A 22,057-nucleotide genomic window follows, 5' to 3' on the forward strand; every position below is an offset into this window, starting at 1 on the left:
TATTTTACTGCGTTTATCAGAAAATATAAAATTGTTTTAAATTTTTTTCAAAGGAATGAACTTTTGACTATTTAATGATATGTTTTTTTTTCGATTATAGTGATTTTCCATGTCAAACAGGTTTACATGATAAAAAAGTTGTTCAAAACATAATTTGCTAGAAATTTACATTTACTCAAATAAGTGTACTATAATTTTATTGAAATATTTGTAATAATTTATTACTAATAAAATATGAAGTAATTTTGCAAATATATTTTTAAGAATTTTCCTATCACATTATATAATATATATAAAATGTAAGAGCTTTTGAATGAAAATATTTACTATGTGAAAACCAATTATTGTATTTCAGTACTGTATACAATAGATAAAACAGAGTAGACATATCTAGAAAAACTTGGAACGATTAAATGCAATTGCGTTGAGTTTGAATATTTTAGTAAATAATATTTAAAGTTGGATTATTGTTGAATAAAATCTGGAAGTTATTGCATTATATTGAAAGACGATTAAACTTAATATTTACTGTACTAGCAATTTAAAACTATATATAAACGTTCAACTACTCATAAAGAACAATGTAAACGAATGTAAATTCTATAAATATAGTAATATTTTGTGATTTAATTTTAAAATTAATTAATTCTAAATTGCGATAAAAGTTTTAAGATTCTAGTATCAAGCATAATGCGTTTATATACCAATCTGAAGAGTTAAATTAATTTAAATGCAATTAAACCATATTGCACTAGAATAATAAATTGGGATGATGATTATTCATAAAATTAGTACCTAATGAGTACACACGGGTACCCTCTTAATCTTAAGAAATAATACTTTACTATTAATAAGATTTTATGTAATTATATTTTATTATATATATATATATATATATAATATTTTTATTATAAAATGCATTTCTATTCTTATTGTACGCTTCTGTACTTAAACATAAAAAATAAGGAGTAATAAAAAATTAAACTGTAAGTTTTGGATGATAGTTTTGAAATTAACAATAAGTATTTATCATTAGCAGAGGTGTTTCAACAATTATTAGGTCGTATCCTGTTGCAACGATTTTTCCGATGCTATATCGTATAGAACATGAGGAGCAAAACCTATGTGAATATAGTGATATTGTTGTCAAACATAGCATTTTAGCAGAAGCGTTTGAAAATGAAAGGTGTACAATCTATCACGGTTGCAAAGTATAAACAATGATATGCGAGCGGAAACATTTTAGCCAGTAACATAGCCAGTATAATATCTTTGTCAAAAAGTACATGATGGATTTCAACTAGTTCGAGGGAAGGGGCTATCTTCTGACTCTGCTACGGTGATCGAACAATGCATTTGTCGTACAATACAGCGCAGGATAACCGCTGCGGCAGGACGTAAGAGGTCTTGGACCTAAATTATGATGAATTCGAATTACGTCAGTATCACGCGATGATCGGATCGGTTCGTTTTCGGGTCCAAGGATATCGTACCAAGAGAGTCCGGTTATATATATGCGATGCATTTTCGACGGCATACATACTAAATTATATAATATTATTCACTTGGCCGCCGAGCAGAGTGCACGTGGCTCCGACGATTAATGCACGACTCACGCGCGAATAACAAATACGCAAATAACTCGTACGATCGTGGTTTAATTAATCTATCGCGGTGACGAACGTGTTTTTTTTTTCTCTCACGTCGTTTCAAGTATTTACCAGCATATTGTAACCGCGTCCGTAGGTATAAAAATATACGCGTTGGACCCATATGCGTTCATAAATTTTCCGACGGAAGAAAATCGCTAACGTCAAAAAGACGACATACTAGTTGCGTCCCCCAAGGATATTTACGGAAAAAGGACTAATCCGAATCGTAGCCCGAGTTTTTATTGAGTACAGATCAGTTACGGGCCGATTAATATTTTCCACAACTATTGTTCCTGTATAATATCATCATTCGATAACAACGAAAGCCAGCGATTGGTTTGCAACACATTGATTTTTAATATTTCAAGATTATTTTCAATCTTATTATTAACCTACCTGTAGTGTCGATACCACACACGGTCCTAAGTCTGCACGGAAATTGGAAGGAAGATAAAGCTAAGAATGCATAATTTTGCACTGAAAACATGTTAAGTTAGTATGTACTCGGGCCGCGATTCTAATTTACCCCTAAAACATTCGGATCGCGATTCTTATGCACCCCGAAAGCACTCGGGTCGCAATTCGGGAGACATTTTTACCGCCGTACGCAACTGGTGGCCACCCTCTGAAACATGTGGATAATAAACACTCGTACACATGTTTGTACATTATAATTCGATTACATTCGTTTTTCCGGTACTGATTACCATGGCGACGCGAGTCGTGTGAAAACCTTGTCCAGATGGTAAACGTTTAATTTAAGGGTTGCCATGTTATTGCACAACGGTCCAAACTATTAAATTAAATATTAAATTAACTATTTAATATGTGACTGACGGAAAGAACGTTATTTTCTCGTAAATATGGTTAGTAACTTAAAGCGTGGCATTTATCGCGATCAAATACATTGTTTTGGCAATTGATACTATTGCTTTCCGTTACATAGGAAATGTATGCTTGCACTATACTCCCTAGATCACATTATTCGATAACATTTGTTACTCGTAGAGTGATGCTATTTGATGTTTTTTAGATTCTATATGCAGCGATGGTATAATTTTATAACAATGTGTATTTCTGTATTATTTTCTTTCTCCGGTTAAAAGTTTTTTGGGATAGTTAATATGCACCCAAAGTTTTACGGCAACTTTTTTGATCGGATATTGGACACAGATGGTACTTTAGAGGGGTCGTTTTTGATTTTTTAGTAGTTTTTCTAAGCCTAAGAAAAAAACGAAAAAGAGTCTTTAGGATAATGTTAAATCTTGATCAGCAAACGTTTACATTTATTTCGAACACTACATAGATTTATGCTTTATAGGTTCATCATTTTAGCAAGGTAGATATTGAGTATATGTATTCAAAGTTAGAAATTGAAAAAATAGTACTATACATCTTTGTTACTAAAATTTTTAATTTTAAAATAAATCATAGTTAAATATTTAGAATTGCAATTGTAAAGCTACATTATTTATAATCTGGAGTATATGAAAATATGCTTGATATATAATAATTTAGACGCATGAATATATAAATTTACTATTTTTAATCAATAAAACAATTTGCTTATTTAGGTAAAACAAAATTGATTGAATTTAAATATCTGTAAAATTCAATATTATGTTAAAATAAATGGTTAGGATTTTTGCAATACTATAAAAACATACTTTAACCATCGGATTCGATACCAAAGTCATCTATTTTATTATTTAATCCTACTGAAAATTATTAAACTAATTACGGGTGTCAGATGTAAGTACAGCGAACTGAAATTTGCTCTATGGGCCTAAAAAATATACTGTAATTTTTTTTTACTGATCTTACAAATAAGATGAGAAATAATGACTATGAATATTATAAATTGATCGGACGAATACAAAGACATAATAACAAAGTGTAAATTAAATCGGTAATACATATGGAATTAATGAATTTCATTTGCCTATTCAAAATGGCACATTATAATACGTTTTACTCCTGCCCATATTTTGATGACAAAATAATGAAATGATACTTTACACAAATTTACCATGCCCCAGATTGTAATGAAGTTAGTAGTAATAAGTTATGTAATAAAGTTTAAAAAGTATGCGACATTAATCAAAATTATTTCAACTATACATTAAAATAATTTAAAATACAAATAGTCCATCAAAATTGTTAGAAAAAAAAAAAAAATAAAAATGCATACATAAAAAAAAATTCACTGACCTGCACTGCTTACTTATTTAGTAGGTATAGGTTATATTAATACGTCGGTTGTGACCATTTAATGTGTTATTGGATTAATGATTGGATAATTTCAAGACTAATGGGCACCGTGTCGCTAAAATTATTACAGTCGCGTACTTTTTCAACTTTTATATTTTTAATGTATGGTTGAATTTTTTTTTTATGGACAATTTTGATAACCAATGGATTTATATTTATATATATATATATATATATTTTTTTTTTGGATTTTTATTTTTTATTTATTTATTTATTTATTTTTATGTGTAGGGAGCTAATTTAATGCATACATTTTGGGAGCTAATTAAATTTGTAAAAATGACAGCTTTGTGATCGTTTAAATCTATAATTCATATATTTTATCTGTCAAGACTAAGAGAAACGATTAAATTTGATGAAGTTATGGACGATTGATACACGCTGATTTTATTAATTTCTACTATAAAACGTTTTTTCCTATCATATGTACTTTAATTAAATGATTTGAATGCCTATTTTGTTAATTCCTCTCAATACTAGAAAATGTAATCAGAATTAAAAAATGTACTCGTATGTTAAATATCTTTGAATGTAGATATTTTATCTAGTCAAAGTTTTCAACTGTTGATTAGAAAATTCGTTTTTTACTATGGACAAGGACGTGGACATAAGTTTGTAATTGCGTACCTAATTGATTTATATCAAAGAAATTTAGAATTATTAACAAAAACAGTTTTGGCAAAAAAGTTGTTTTTCACTATTAAAAAATATACATTATTAATGAGACCTTTATGAAGCACTAAAACTTTCATTCTTGTTAGCTTATAAAAAAAAAAACCTTAACGGATTTTTAATAAAATAAAATTTTAAATTATTTAAGTAATACAATAAGGCAATGAAAAATCATTTTGATTAGAAATAACTTATTATTTTAAAATAATTTTACTACACATGGAATAAATCCAATTTAAAAAAAAAAAAAAGGAAAAAGTCAATGAATATTATAAAAATATCTTACAGTATTTTATTTTTGAATTAAAAAGTAAATTACAATCTTCAACTTTTTAATTAAATTTTTGTTTATATGGTAATATTTTATTTATTTTTATTTTTAAACACCTTTTATAAAAAACTACTTCTAATATAAAGTTATTTAAAAATACATTAATGATTTATCGTTTGCATTTTTGGTATGAAAATACAAAGAAATACTTAAATTTAATTTGAACTAAGTAAATTAATATTTAAAGAAGAGATTATTTATAATATTCAAATAAATTAATGTATTTTAAAATTTGCTTTAGAAAAATGCATAGCTCTATGTAGCTTACTTGCATTACTTATGTATGTTATATATTTTTTATCATAGTTAATGAATTAAATTCCAAGAATACTTGGAATGACTCTAAACGAATTTTATTTAAATGTTTATTGAAAATAAAACGCGTTAAAATATACCTACAATTTTCAACTTAACTTCTATATATTTTGACTATGTTTAATAGTCATGGTATTTTTAATACAAATATACTACAAAAACTTTAAAGCTGTTTTCAGAAATAAATACTAAACATAGAACCATTAAAGTATTTAATGTTAACAGTATAATGTACTAATAATAAATATATTAAAATAATATATTACATTTCGCATAAATATGTGTACAGTTACATAATTCTGATAATTTCATAAATCTTCCAGTAAGTTAATTAACTAATTTATAAGATAACGAGCTTTCATTTTGAATATAAATGCCATTGTTTTTAGTATAGTTCCCAAAATAAGATTATTTTATTTGGAGCAGCTATATCTAATTATTAAATTAATAACGTGTTCAAACGTTACTCATTATACATTTTATATTACCTACAAGCTGTGTTCGGATTAGATAAATATTTTTTTTTTATCTCGATAAAAATGATTTTTAAATGAGTGCAAACCATACATTTTAGTTTTTTGTTTTACATTTGATTTTGCCTTACAGCTTACAGCAAATGTATATAATTCAAAGAAATATTGAATTATAAACAGTTAAAAACGAAAAAACGAAGAACATATATTTTAAGTTAAATATTAATATTATAATATAATTATATAAAATAATATAATTTATAAAATAATAATAACAATTATCATTTAGAAATTTCGTCATATTTATAATTATAAATAATTAAAATAAAAATTAAATATTTACTGTGTGACATTCAATTTATGATTGTCCATAATTCATACGGCAAATTTTATTAATTATTAATATGCTGATAACTGCAAATATCCATTTTTAAAAGAGTTAATTTTCAAATGTTATTTGTAAACAATAAAAATTATACCAACGGCATATTATATAATAAATAAAAAAATAAAAAACTTCTAAATTTTGGTTGAGAATTTGAATGCAAATTTAAAAACTTGTTTGCTCTATTCTGGTAATCAATAAAAAGTATATCTAGATTAGTAAATTATTTTTCGAAGATAAATGTTTCGATACCTTGTAACTATCTATAGATATTTATATGGATAATATAAAATATGAAAAAATATTTATTAAAGTAGAAAATTAAATAGAAAAATTGAGAATTTTTTATAAATTAATCGTCTAGATAAACGTATCTAAAGAAGTTTGAACATTGTTTACTTGAATTGTGTTCACATGATATGATAATATAAAGCTCTATAATTTCATTCAGAAAACAATTTTGAAAAATTGTTAAGAAAGATTTTAAAATATTCACCAAATAGTGTTTTCAATGATTCAATAGGCCAACGTAAGGCTGTCTAAATATTTCTCGTATTGATAAAAATAGTTCTTACGTAGTAAAAAAACCAATAAATATAAAGTAAACGTTGAGTATAAAAATGTACCAAAATTTAATTTGTTTGCTTTCGAAGAGATGTTTATTTCCTTTAATTTTCCACGAAAACAATGATAATATTTAATAATTTGATAGATTAAATTTCGTTTATTAAAGTTAAACTTCTAAAATTAGTTATCCGTTGTTAGAATAGTGTAAATTAAATGGTCGATTGTTAAATCTAAAGCACTATCAATTAATATAGTGTCCTGGTAGTAGTTATAAATAAATACAAATCAAAGAACATTTCTTAAATATCAAATATTTTATTTTTAGAATGTAAATACCTTCGTTGTGAAGTACAACACACGAACTTATTTGATACACTAGAATTTCATATCGTCTACTATTGGTTTCACGTAGTAACGCGGGGCTGTTGTGAATTTAAATAATTAAAATACATTAAAGTATATGTGTTGTACGTGGGCAGAACAAACGTCCTAATAGTATGAAAATATAAACATGCTCTTAAATGTTTTTCTAAAAATTATTTCTACGAATCGTAATCGTACCTTTCAATGTTATGAGTTTGGTGTATTTTAATATTTTACGCGAATCATTTAGTTTCATATTATTAAAACCATCCGAGTTATCCATAAGATATTCATCATCGTAGTGTTACGATATACTCCAAACTCAATTTGTCGATAGTACCCTCAGGCAATAGCTGTACTTTATTTTTATCATTTCGTTCATACGGTATGGGCTTATATTTCAGTTGAATGTATAATATTGGATTAAATGTTCGAAATGGTTAACAGAAATAAACATCGCACTTTGTTACGAAACCAAATTCATATAATAATTGTATATTTTAAACAATAGTACGTATGTATGTGGGTATTCTAAGTATACACGAGAAAACATGTTTAGTAAAGTACGTATTATTCAATACGGCCGGATGTTTTAAAACATTTTGTATCGCATCCAAGGATATTATAAGTTTTTATTATTCCGACCTCTTTTTTCCTTTATTCGAATATCCCTTGAGCGCCTTTAACATAATCTAGCGATGCCAACCGAACCGTTATTTTGATATTGAGGAATCATTCGTATCAATGCCCAGAGGAAATGAACTACCATCGCTTGGCACCAGAAGGCTAAAAATGTTTACCCCCCTAGTGAAAAAATAATGTATAAATATTTATATTTATAAACTGCGATGTGTTTCATAGAATATATATCAGGTTTTCAAGCGTATTTAAATCAATTTTCACGATTATTTATTACTGCGATGAACACATATTGACACTGTACATTTAATTTGTCATTAAAACTTTTTCAGTGACTGATCAATGTTCATTTGGGAAAAATAAACAGCGTTTGTATAATATGTAAACGGAAATATGAGTAGTTTTTCATTTTTAAATTTATCGAATTAATTATATAGAACTGGTTTGCGTCACCAGAAAACAATAATTTTAATAATAGAAACATGTTTCTAAAGAATTTCTACCATACAATTTCACTAATCGTTATATTATTGTTTTTATCACAATTACCGATATTATAAAAAACATAGTATTATAAAATGCAATTTAAAGTTCCGAGTCTTACCTGAAGAATTGAACAAAATCGAGTCAGTGGTTGAAACTATGTTGACAAATAATTGCAAGCTTACGATATTATCAAAACATTTATGAACTGATTCATATAGGTTAACTTCGTACACATTTTGTAAGTTAACAATTATCATTATTTTTAGAAGTGTTGTTAGTACAATATCTAATTGAAAAAGTGAATCAATATTTACTCCGATGTAATATTAGATACGTGGTTTTCTGAAAGAATTAAATACAAATTATATATTAAACGTGATTATACTCCGCAAATTTGGTAATTTCCGGCGAAATGTGCGAGTAAATTATTTTACTATAAAACGCGTTTTTTCTAAACAACTGATTGCTTTTTAGGTATTAATTATATTTAAATCATTGCTAATAATAGCTTAATTTTGTTTTTAATATCATTTACATTTGACACAATATTTAATTTTAATTTTCCTGGATTTGCCTCCCAATACTTTCGGTGATACTGTTTATTTTTTTTTTAAATGTAAATCATAAAAAAAAAATAAATAAATAAAAAAAAAAAGTAAATTAAAATGCTATCTGAAAAACTTTAATTTCACTAAATGGTTTTTTTATTTATAGAAATGACTGTCGTAAGGAAATAGACACGCAGAAACATTTTTGATAAGTAGCAGTTCACTACGATTACATCTGAGCAAATAATTGAAAGGTAAAATTGTTTTATATTTAATTAAATATTTTTATTAAAAACATAGTATACATAGTATGAACATACAGTAGAAAATATATATATTATATGAATATAGTACCTATATAGGTTTGTTAATTTCAGCAGTAATATTATCTATGTTTACTAAGCGTGTTATATGTATCTTTGCATATTTATATATATTATAATATATTATATACAGGTAAATGTGAAAATGGAATATTTGTCAAACATATTCTATTAAACTACTTACCTGATTATTTTGATTTTTTTTTTCTTAAATAAAATAGGATATTGTAGAGCAGGTTTTAAACTTAAATTAAGTTTTACATCTTATTTGAGTAATTATTTATTTATAATTATTTATTTTACATGACGCAATGCAGCAAAAAAAAAAAAAAAAAACACATTTGTTTGGGATTGTCAATTAGAAAACCGCTGTGGCTGTATTCTATAACTCGATATGGTTTCTCAACAACAAATTTCGATTCATCAAACTAAAGAAACCATTGTTATCGAATATGAAAGATATAAGTAATTCTGTGTTACAGATACGTTAACACTGCTGATAGAAAAAAAAATTCGATAAACCAACACACCCATTTAGACCCATCGATAACATATATCGACGATGTTTAAGATAAAAAATATATCTCGTGTTATCATTTATCCGTTATTGTAACTACTTACTTTGATGAACCATTTTTAAACATGCCAGCAAAAGACATTTACTGCCGGTCCCTTAGCGTGGGTTAAAATGAGAAGGTTAATTATTTTAAGTAACCTAACCTAACATAAAGATAAGCATTTATTTTCACGGGCGAAGCCGAGAATTTAGCTTGTATTATATATATTCACATCCACATAAATGTATACATATTTACCAAGGTTAGTGTGGTTAATATTATTTTCATGTTTTGAAAAATGCTCTTATTTTAAATGAAAAGTATTTTTCACTCAAACATTTTAAAATAATCGCTAGTGTTTCCGCATACGTAAAGACGTAAAGACGTGATATATAAAAATAAGGAGTCTCGGTACTTGAGAATCGTAATAATACTAAACAGTGGCATACCGACGGGGGGCGTTTAGGGGTTGACCCCCCATAAGTTAACCATGTATAATGATTTCTGTAATGGAATATTACAATTAATATATGTAATAATAATTGATGAGCATTTGTGTAGCAGGTGATCTACGGCCTCTTTTTAGGTGTAGCAGGTGATCTACCGTATTATATTATATTATATCATACTATTATTATACACAGTATTGCGATAACGATTAATGACATTTACATAGATGAATAATTCTATGTAATAATTCTATAATTCACGTCTATGGACATTTACAGTATAACTACGAGTCATTAGCAATATTGCTGGATAGGTTAGTTTCAAATTTTTCGTTGATTAAAATTTTTTTTGTAATGCGTGCGTCTGAATTTTATAAAATAATTGTTGATGAAAAATCATTTATTAATTTTTTACAACTTCACAATTTACTTCCAAATAACAGTGAAACACTGAACTGTAATAAATGTGATTCCGAAACAAACATTGTGATCAGAACAAAAAGACTGGCTTCTGGTGAACAACGCGAGTACCAAAGTTTAAGATGCGTTAAAAAAGGATGCCAAACATTCCAGTTTCTGCGTGTCAAGACAATACATTTTTTACTTATATGGATTTGAATAATAAATATAATTCTAAATTGTCGGTGGGACAAATTTTATAGTTAGTTTTTTACTAGTCAGAAGACATGAGTATTGTAAATGTTTGTCGGCTTACTGGACGTTCTAATAAAACAGTAGTAGACTGGTACAATTTATGCCACAATGTGTGTTGTAGTATTTATGAAAATACTGAAAAGTAATACTTCAAAATTACGTGAAGAATTTTTGAAATTTGTCCCTGTGACTAGCTTGATGGGAGAAGGCGTCGCTCAAACTTTATTAGACAACTTAACAAAACTTGGTATAGATCAGCGGTTCCCAAACTGTGCACCGCAGTGCCCTAGGGGCACCATAACCACTTTCTAAGGGCACCGTCGTCTACAGTTCATTGCAAATAGTTTAAAATGTATAAAATTGTTTTTCCATATAGTTTTCGTAAAAACATTATAGAAAATAATGTAATATTTTCTATTGTATAATCGGTTATTTTCATTTTAACCTTATATTATTTTTATGTAATAATTATAATGATAATAACAATAATTTTTATTTATCTAATTTTTAAGTTTAAAAATGCATTAGTTTATAACTTAGTTAAATTTTATTAAAAATTAATAAAATCGGTTATCAATCGGTCTTTTTTTGTTTCTGTCTTTAATGTTATTCACAGCCAGGGTATCGTGGGTAAATTGGGTCCAAAAAAAGACACCGCGGAAAAAAAAATTTGGGAACCGCTAGTATAGATTATTATTTTATGGTTGGCCAGGGATATGACGGGGCTGCGATTATGAGTGGTCGTTTTAATAGCATACAAGTACATATCAGAAAAAAATAACGATATGGATATATATATATATATATGTCCACTGTGCCTCTCATGGTCTTAATTTGGCTATTTCTGATGCTTATGATCTTCAAAGTATTCGAAATTATATGGGTGTGCTTGGAAATTTATACAAATTTTTTAATATTCTTAAGCGACAAGAAGTTCTTTTACATACAATCGCAAGTATAGAAATAAATACAAAAGCCACTAGGTTTAAAAATGCATGACCCATGGGTTCAGTGACATGAATCAGTCTTAATTTTCTAAGAACTTCAGAATACTGTTACAATATATCTTGAGAACATTTTTTTGTGAGAAGATAAAACTTCTTGTTATACAGCATTACAACTTTTAACCGCAATCCAAAATTCTTAATTCCAGGTGTCCCTACGTACTACCACTATAATGTTTGGTATAGCATTTCCCCTGAATCGTTTATTACAAACAGAAGATCTTGACTTATCAACTGAAATGTTTATTACAACAAATATTGAAGATATTTTACTTAAAATGCGAAATGATAGCGAAAAAAAATTTTATTATATTTTCAAAACCGTTAAAATAACATGTTCTAATTGGAATGTTGATGTTAAGATTCAACGAAAAGTTGGCAGGTAAGTACACCGCAGTAATATTGAAACAGATTTACCTGAACTATATTTTCGTGTTTCATTATTAATTCCATTTTTAGATTTTTTCATTATCCAAATTCAAAGACTTTTGTTAAATCACATACAAATGTTGTCAAGTTTTCAATGCCTTTTGCCATCAAAATTAAATAATTAAATTCAAACAATAATTCGAGAATGACATTGTAAATTTTGTACATCGTTATGAAAAGATTGTTAACTTTAGTAAACAAAAATGTATCGGAGAATTTAGATAATGATAGAAGTATGTAAGCCAAATTAATGAAAATTTTATAAATATCCATTCTGCTTTACATACATGCGATGAAAAAATATTTTCAATTGTATGAAAACTTCTAATTATTCTTGTTACTTTACTAGTGACGACGACCACCCCCGAAAGAAATGTTTCGACTCTTTGTTGTGTTAAAACCTATTTACGAAATACAACAGAAGAGTCTCGTTTAAATGGATTATCAATGCTAAATATTCATCGGGATATTGAAATATCAACAGACACTGTACTTGATGAATTATCAAAAGCATCAAGACGAATTAATATTAAATTGTTAAGTTAAACAATAAAATATAAATTTTTTTAAAACGTAATTGAGCTAGGACGTGAAATAGAAAAATAATACAACTGTATAAACACAATTATATATATATATATATATATATGGTAACCCACCCAAAAAATGGATCGGACATATTATGAGAAATAATGAATGGATAACGATAATAATAGAAGGAAAAGCTGGAAGAGGTAGACCAAGAACACCATTTATGAAACAGATCATAGACGATATAGGGGAAACCAACTATAAGGAACTAAAAGTAACTGTGATGGATAGGGATAAGTGGAGAGCCATCAAAGTTATTTAACCAATCTAAAGATTGAAAAAAAAAAAATATGGTAATCCACCCAGTAAATGAATTCTGCTTGCATCACTAATACTAAAATTACACACGTGTAGATTATTTTATTTCATAAATAAAGATACAGTAGAAACAGCTTATTAAGAACACTTTTGAATCAAGGTGAATTGTGTCAACTAACTGATTGGTTCTAATAAGCGATTAATTTTATTTATTATTAAAAAAATGAATAATTTAAAGAAAGTATCTACTGTGAAAAAAAAATGTATATGCTTAGTAAAATATGTGTTTATCGTTGTCTGTTGTTCTGCTTTGAGTAACTTGATGATTATAGTTTCATTAGAATAATGTTGCCCAAAGCCTTTTTCATTCGCACGGAGCTAGACTGCTCTCCTGAGGACACATAGATCTTCTAAAATTTCTTTACTTGATGGGGATATCTCGCTGTTTTCTTCTTCGTTGTCAGTGTCTACCCGTTCAATTGTTTGGGAATTTTTTTTGGGGATATTGTTTATCTAAATTGAGAAAATCTTTTGGATTTAGCGAGGATGAAGATTTGACTATTTTTCCAAAGTTTGAATTTAATAAATCAAAAATAGACAATCAATTTTATTAGCATATTAGCATACAATTACCCTTTCTGGTGACTGAATTGGTATGAATTCTTCATATTCTTTTATTTTGATGCTAATCATTTCTTGTATTACCTCTTCAGACTTAATTTTTGTTCGATTATCAATTTCTGTTGTAATAACTTTACAATTATTCATCTTGTTGATACCAGATGAAGTAAAGTTTTAGATTAAAAAAAAAAAAAAAATTATAAAAAAATTAGTTTCTTTATCATCAACATTAATAAATTAATTAAACAATTATAATAATTTTTTCTACATTGTGTTGTTTTTTCTTTTCATTTCTTTAAATGTTTCATTACTTTTATCTTTTCTGCTTTATCTTCTTTTACTTGTTTTTTTCGTAACTAAAATATAATAATTATATTTATGTGAATAAAATATATAACTACAATTGAAAATATAAATATTTTAAAATCTTACTCATTTGCTTCGGTATCTTCATTTTTTGGTCTGGCTGAGTCATAAAATTTACTTTTTTCATCTAAATTAACACTATTTTCTTCTGATATAGTACTAGAACTGTCAGTATCATCATTTTTAAATAGCACTGGGGTATTTTGAGGTCCAGATAAATCATCTTTAAGACCAAAAAATTTTTGGTAAATCAAAACCATCACTGATTTGACCGGATTTGACTAAAATTATATCTTTTTCAAAATCAACAACCTAATTTAATTTAAAAATCGTTTATTTATAAGCAAATTATTTCTCTAAATACTTACATATACCTCATTAAGATTTTTGGGAAAGTAAGCATTTTTAAATACTTCTTTCTCCACTATGTGTTCGTTTGTTAATGAATCTAAATTAACAATTTTGGTTTGTAGTCGATTAAGAAAAATTTCCATATTATCTAATGTAATAGTTGGATTCGTAAGAAAGTCAAATAAAGCTTTGATTAATATTGTAGTAACATCATGATGGTGAAAAAATTAAACTTTATTCAAAATATTTAAATAAGAATTTTAAATTGAACTGTAACTGTAAAATACAAAAGTATTATTTGTACCTGAATTCACCAGTAACGTAACGATAACGATCCTTGAAAATCAATATTGATGTTTCAATACTTTAATAGCATAATGAATGAAAATTGATGTTGGAACCTCTGCAAAATCGAGGTGCGAGTCCAAATCAATCCAATTTTTATATAATTTTTCCGACAGTTTGACTGGTTTCGATCATATCGATATTATCTTATAAATAATGTTCATTATAATTTCAGTATATTAGTCATCGACAAATAACCGGAATTCATTGTCGACCTTGACCCTAATTGTTTCTAATAACTGTTGTGTTGTTTTAATAATCCAATTTATTTTTAATGTTTTAATATGCGGCCGATCCGTCCCTAGTCATTTTGTTTCAATAAAGGTTGTCTCAATTATCAGTGTTCCTAATAAGCGATTTCTGCTATATAAGTTCACGGTCATCCGATTCAATGTATCGATATTGAAAATAAAAAAATAAAAAATATTTTAAGGCAAGTTTTCAAAAAAAAATTTGCATTTTCTTTTTTTTTATCATAATTATCGTTATCATTGGTATTCTAAAATATTATTGGCACAAAAATAATTGTCTGGTTATGCAAAGCATAGCAAAACAGTCCAGAATATTTCTTAAATTTAAATACAGTCATAAATAAATCTGCCTTGTTGCGTAGTAGTTTCAATTAAATTTTTAATTTTTATTAAAAATCTTTTTACAATGTCCCAGAGTTAACTACGTATATCTTAACATATACATCATAAATAAATGTTTATTTTTTAAGATCGGAAACTCATATAAATAATACAATATTTAGTAAACAAAAAAAGAAAATAGGAGAACAATTAAATATGATATAGTTATGTACGAGTAAAAGTTTGTGTTTTTTTGTTTATGTATATATTACTTATTTTGAAATAAATTTTTTTAATATTCAGAATGTTAGTATCTTTTAACAAAGTTTCAGTACGATAGCTATAATATTTTTTAATAGTAAATAATGCCTATACAAATTAATGGAGTGTCATCTGTAGTACATATTAACTGAATTTTTAAATTAAGAGGAGTAGGATGTAAAAAGTGGAAGAACTGATCTGGATATCCCAATATATTTCATTTTATTTAATAATACATATTATTGACTGCGTTGAATACTTTAGTTAGATCTAAAGAAACCGTTGAACATTTTTTTTTATCTTCTAACGCTTTGTATATGAATTTGGATACGTTAGCTATGGCTTGGTCAGTGCTCCTTTCCGGTCTGAAACCAAATTGATTTCTAAAGAGAATATTGTTCGTTTCCAAGTATTATTAACTTTTTTATTAGAAAATTTTTACTAAAACCAACATTGCAGTGATTGTCGAAAGTCAAGAGTTACTGAACGATGTAGTGGGACCTTTTTTTTATGAATTTGTGTTATTACGGAAACTTTGAAAACCTCAGGTATTTAATTTCAAGACAAACATCAATTGAAAATGTGGTATTTATATGGTTTACACAATGTTGTATTATTATATCAAAATATCGGATGAAATTTTCTTAAATCCAGGAGAGGACCGAATTTTTAGTTTGGTAATAGCTTTTGAAATCGCATCTGTTGTTATAGTAGCAAATTTTTTTCAAATGGTTTTGTTATGTATATGTACATACTTTAATTTTGATTGAGTGATGGGTGAATTTTTTGTGTTTTTTTACATCCACAGGGTTTTTGAACTAAATTGAATGCTACATTTATAAAGAATTTATGGAATTGGTTAGCAAATACGTTTGATGGATTATTGGTATCTGATTTATTATAAATATTATTCGTTAAGTTTTTAAAATTATTTTGTTTTTGATTTTTTTCAATTACATCTTTGATTAAATTCCATTTAATTATCTAAATTAGGATATTATAAAAAAGAATATATAATAATAGAAATAATATTAATTTTCCATTTAAGTTTAATATTATTTCCAGAAATTTGTTGTTAATTTTTATAATATGCAAATTTAGCTTATTTTATTGAATTTATAAATGTATTCCTAAATCTTAAGTAGTAGTTTTTAATTTTAAATTTAATGGGGAATTCCATATAAATCTCTATACTATTTAATAATATTAAATTTAATCTAATAATTGACTTTGATTTATTACTGATATTGTTATGTCAAGTGTTTATTGTGTTTATTATCCCGGGAATAACTTTTTTAAGTTTTAATTGTCACGTCAAAACTACTCACTTTCTCAATTTACAATTATAATTAATTGGCATGATTAGTCTTATCAAATTACAGGTAAACAGAATCTACCAAAACTGTTTTATTCCATCGAGTAAGACATTTTTTCGTTAAACACTTTTATATGATTTAAACTAAAATTGCATTGTTGGCGTAATTAAAAAAACCTTAACCATTGATGTATGATTACATTAAATCAATGATTTTGGGTAGAGATCAATGCTGCACACATCGCACTTATAATATTTTTAGAGAAATAAAACATTTCTTTTCACGATCGTGGTCTAATGTATTCAAATAATAAGTAATATAATAATTGTAGCCTGCTAAAGATTAGTTATAATATTTGTTTATGGTAATGATGGAATACGTTGATTTTTATTTTTCCAATCGATTTATGAATAATAAATCAGCTCAAAACTTGATCATTCGGCTTTGGTGTGCTGTATGTCGGTTAAAAATATAAATTCATATCTGAAATACATCCGCTCCTCACCAACTAATTATGAAAATATTTCGTGCACACCCCACTGATTTCCGGCACGATTCCCGCCGTCAAAAGCGTACGCGTATTGCCATATTCTCGTATAGATCTATGGATACGGTATAGGGCAAGAGTTGTCCATGTGCGTTTTATGCATATAATACTTACAATAATATATACAAACAATTCATTCGCCTCTCCCCAAACATTATATATTGTTGGTATTATATTTACGACGGACGAAAAACGACGAACAGGATTCCGCTTGCATACTGTGCATAATTATCTGCCGGAACGTTTTATGATTTCATGAACAGTGTACTATAATCTATACCCGACTCCAGTCGTGAGGGGTTCCATGAGTTATTCGTCTCGCCAATATTAAAAAAAAAAAAAAAAACGTCTTCTGCTACAGAAATCGACATGTATATGTATGTCGTTATAACATATAGTCTTCGCTAAAAATCTTTATAAATTATTTTGAATCGGTTAAGTACATTTGAACCATTAAATTACGATATCGAGTTGCAATTGAAATCCGGTATAACTGCGAATAATAAAAATTGATCGCGGCAGTATTTCTTAAATATTCGAATACGTGCATCGCCATGTTTATGGTCACAGCACTTAGTACAAGTATTTAGTATTTTATTGTGTCGCGACCCACACGGCAATTTATAATATTGTACACATCACACACGCATACGCACGCACGCAAGCGAGATTTTAATAGATTTTAACAAACACATTGAAGTAAAGGATGACGTTCAGCATCATAATATAGAAAGCTTGCTATTATAAATCAAATAAAAAATATCCTCATTTTCGACAAAGGACTAAGAACTTCTCGTGTTTTTAGTTTACTTAAAAATCTGAGATTCAATTGTCAGAGATAATACGATTATCCCCAGACCAAATATACAGAAACGTACGTAGCTTTTCGTCGAAGGCCTTAATTATGTCTAGAATAATTAGTTTAAAAGGAAACAAGAAATGTAATTGTCGTTGACACTTTTCCAACTACTCATGATACATCATTACCAAATTTTGAATACCTTATCACGTTACGCGATCGTTTCTGCATTTATATAACTTGGGATATAGAAGAACGAATGCGTATATACATATAAATATATTCAGGGCATGATTAACAGATGGATTAATTATAATTGTTAAGAAAATTAAATTTGCAATGTTGAGAAGAAAAATATTTAACGTATCCTCGACATTTTAATCCTATTATGGATTGAATGTTGGTTGCCATAATTGCTAAAATTTTTGTATTTTTCACCATAACTCAAATCTTATTAATTATATTTTATTCCAAGTAGATTAATTACGTATTTGATTTGACTTTTTATAATATCTTATCCAAATTAGTTTTGCCTTATGTACTAAAGTATAAAATAAGAGGTATTTTTAAATAGTAAGAGCACTCAATTATTTAACTTACGCCTGTAGATTAATTGATAATGTTAATAAGTTAGTACTTCAGAAAATTTGTTTTTTAGTAGTTTTCAAATGGTTTACAAGAAAATACTTGGAAAATATGTATCGAAGAATTTTGAAGGTAAAACGTAATTTATTAATTTCCCTGATATACGAGTACACGTATTAAATGTTTTTTCCTAAAGTAAAAACAATTTATTTTTACACTCAAAAACTCCAAGATTAATGTACCTAAAATGTACTTCATCAAAAATGTATACCCATTCTGACTTTTTGTTTTGACATCCTTAATAATTGCACCTGATCAATATTACGACACGCCGACGCACCAATAACGAAACGTTAGTAGTATATAATAACAGATCTAATTATATTTTTAATTTGCTTTTTTTTCTCAAACTTCTTATCCGTTCATTGAAAACTATTGTGGCAATTAATGGTTTAGCGGTGAATAGGGGACGATTCCACCCGCTAGCATGTAGTAGTTATAATGTAATAGTATGTTTCTTACGGATTTTTTTTCTTCACTTTCGTCATCGAAAAAATAATTGAAATATTATCGAACCATGTCTCGGTATGTTTTTTTTTTGTATCAGACCGCAGGCATTATGTACTTGTATATAATAGCTAATTAATGAGTTATACAATATAATCACAAGTCAACATGATGGGATCCTATCATAGTTTATATTATATTTTCCGATCAAGATTTTGCTTTGATATCGTATCGATTGATTTTATTCGCGGTTTCCCGCCATTTGGATCGTGATATTAGACCAAAAACCATTGGAAAGACAAACTACTCGGCCGATAAGCCTAATAAACTATTTTATATATATAAAAAAAATAAAAAAATATCAGCCTATACTATTTAACTGTACTATAAAAAAACTTATTTAATATTTTTCTACTCAAATTTGAAGGTTTGTTTACAATTCCAATTCTTCATTCTGACCAATTGCTTACCTTTTATTTAAGTTCCTCAAAGGTTTTAATTCTTGCATCACATTTAATTTGCCTTATATAAGAGTTTCAAGTCGTTTGGCAGTTTTCTTACCTCTTATCGTACCCTCTAATATTCTATTATGCACTTCTTCTGTGTGTCCTATGACATGTTCAACTATATTCTTTATATAAGTTAAACATTTTATAAAAAGTATTTGTTTAAAGTACTCCAAACATGACATGTTATTAGTGCAATATGTACAACGGGTTGATTCATGTTATGATAGTAAAAATTCTATCGTATGTGTTGACCTTAAGTAAAAATTTTGCTATCGATATTTTTACCGTCTGTCGTGCTTTGTATACGATTATATAATCATTTTAGTGGGTTAAATAAGCACGGATATCAGATCATAGTAAATACTGTAAAAATTATAACAATATATTCTTATGTCGGAACCAGTGCACTATTAGTCCATAAGATTTCAGCTCCGTGTACGATTGGCTCATTGGTTATCGGGCGCATTCCCATTGTTGGTAAGATGTGTACGACATTGTCATTGTTTTTCTACAATTCTCCATCACCCCCTCAGAACCGTCACGGTCCATATGAAAGCATGGCCTTTTCCGATTGCAATATTAACAATATTTTCGATTCGTATTATTTAACAGCTTGCAATAAACGTTGGTACACACAATATCGAAACACCATGGTATCATAATTTAACTACTCCAGAATATAATTCAAACATAAATTCGTCAGTCGTATAATCGAAATGACTATAAGGTAATGTTAATATTGTAAAAATATCTATGTAAACATATTTATTTTGTATTTCTATAATATATATATATATATATAATAATTGTAGTATATTAATTTTTCGTATAATATAATTGAAAATCCTGATAATATCATAATTTGAAATTTAACTGTGTTTTTTTTTGTTCTTGCACTAAGTTTAAATTTAAAACATTCGTTTAAAATATTCAATTCATTCCAATATTATAATCACTATGTATGATAGTTTTGGATTATTAATATTTTAAAAATTGTTGTTTAAATATTTAACGCTTTTATTTTCACATTTATGCACTGTGTTTTCATAAACAGACAAACCGATTTATCAAAAAAAAAGAAAAAAAGAAATTAAATAAAATTTATAAAAAGGTTTGAATAATTAATTGGTTTTGATTGATGTACCTAGTTAATTTGAAATAATATACATTGGTAATCTTATGCAATTATTTTAAAATAGCCTTGAATTTAATTTAAGGTAAATTTGATTTTACTATAGTTCACTTAACTGCTTCTAGAGTTATAGTTATAATATGTTAATTATTGATTGTAAAGTGGAAATAATTTAATAATAATTTGTTCTAAGGAATATTTAAAATAAAAAGGGACGTGAGTAAGTTTTCTTTTTGAGTCATCTTAATTTATAAACCTACTATATATATTTTTTAATTAAACATTAACTGCTTCTCACCTTATTTTAAGTTCTGATTGCTGATTTAATAAAATAGATTATTTTTTCTGTTTTCTATTTATAATTATGAATAAATTTTATTGTAAGTTTAAAATTATTTTCAATAATTTAAATTATTTAAATTAATTTATCAAATTTAAATGGAACATAATATAACGCAATAATCAAAAAGTTAAAATATGATATTATGTACGAACACACTTTTTAATAGTCAAAGCAAATGTTTAGAACACATTCCACAAATACCTAAAATATTACCTATAGAGTATAAAATCCTTTACTATGTAATATCTATCGCAAAACAATTTTAGACTTATAAACTTTGTATTTAAAATCATCGGTAAATAAAAAAAATATATATATTAAAAATTCTAACGACGTTGTGTATAGGTATTTCTTACAAACTTACCAACTTTACAAGTGATTGCATGTAAATGTTGGATATTATTATAATAGTGTTTAATTGTTTGATTCTTGACAATTTTTTGCAAAATATTTTAACTATTGCCGAGAAGAAAAATATTTAAAATTAAATTATAAAAACAAAAAATTCTACTGTGGAAAAAAGTTATTTTTGTAGAATGTCCACCTACAATGTCCAATGACCACAACATTAATGTACATAAATATTATGTACGAATGAAATGCATTGAACTATGAAATAGTGTAAATAGTTTTAAATATACTATCATCGCATTATATTGTTCGGATGAGCTGGTAAATTAATGGCCGATATGTTAGCATAGTCGTATGTTGAATGAATTAATAATTCGCAAACAGTTGTGATTTATTGCAGTAAATTACCCAAGAAAACAACTTAGAAATTATCAAAACTAGAGAAAAAATAATAAGGAAAAAAATAGATGTTTTACGTGGTACTG

The 22,057-nt window shown here is 26.8% G+C and overlaps 1 protein-coding gene across 5 annotated transcripts in view; it reads left to right on the forward strand.

Annotated features, from left to right (window-relative positions):
- Positions 1 to 22,057, forward strand: part of LOC112688636 (somatostatin receptor type 5-like) — a 256,452-nt gene that overhangs the window by 43,846 nt on the left and 190,549 nt on the right. For 4 of the 5 annotated variants that reach the window (XM_025561939.1, XM_025561930.1, XM_025561955.1 and 1 more), the window contains exon 2: positions 8,869 to 8,956. The exons of the other annotated variant lie outside the window; for it this stretch is intronic. The gene's annotated coding sequence lies outside the window, so the exon portion shown is untranslated. The remainder of the gene's footprint in view (positions 1 to 8,868; positions 8,957 to 22,057) is intronic. 5 annotated transcript variants of the gene reach the window in all.

This window comes from Sipha flava, unplaced genomic scaffold, assembly GCF_003268045.1.
Source record: "Sipha flava isolate LNK unplaced genomic scaffold, YSA_version1 111_pilon_pilon, whole genome shotgun sequence".
Lineage (NCBI taxonomy): Eukaryota > Metazoa > Arthropoda > Insecta > Hemiptera > Aphididae > Sipha > Sipha flava.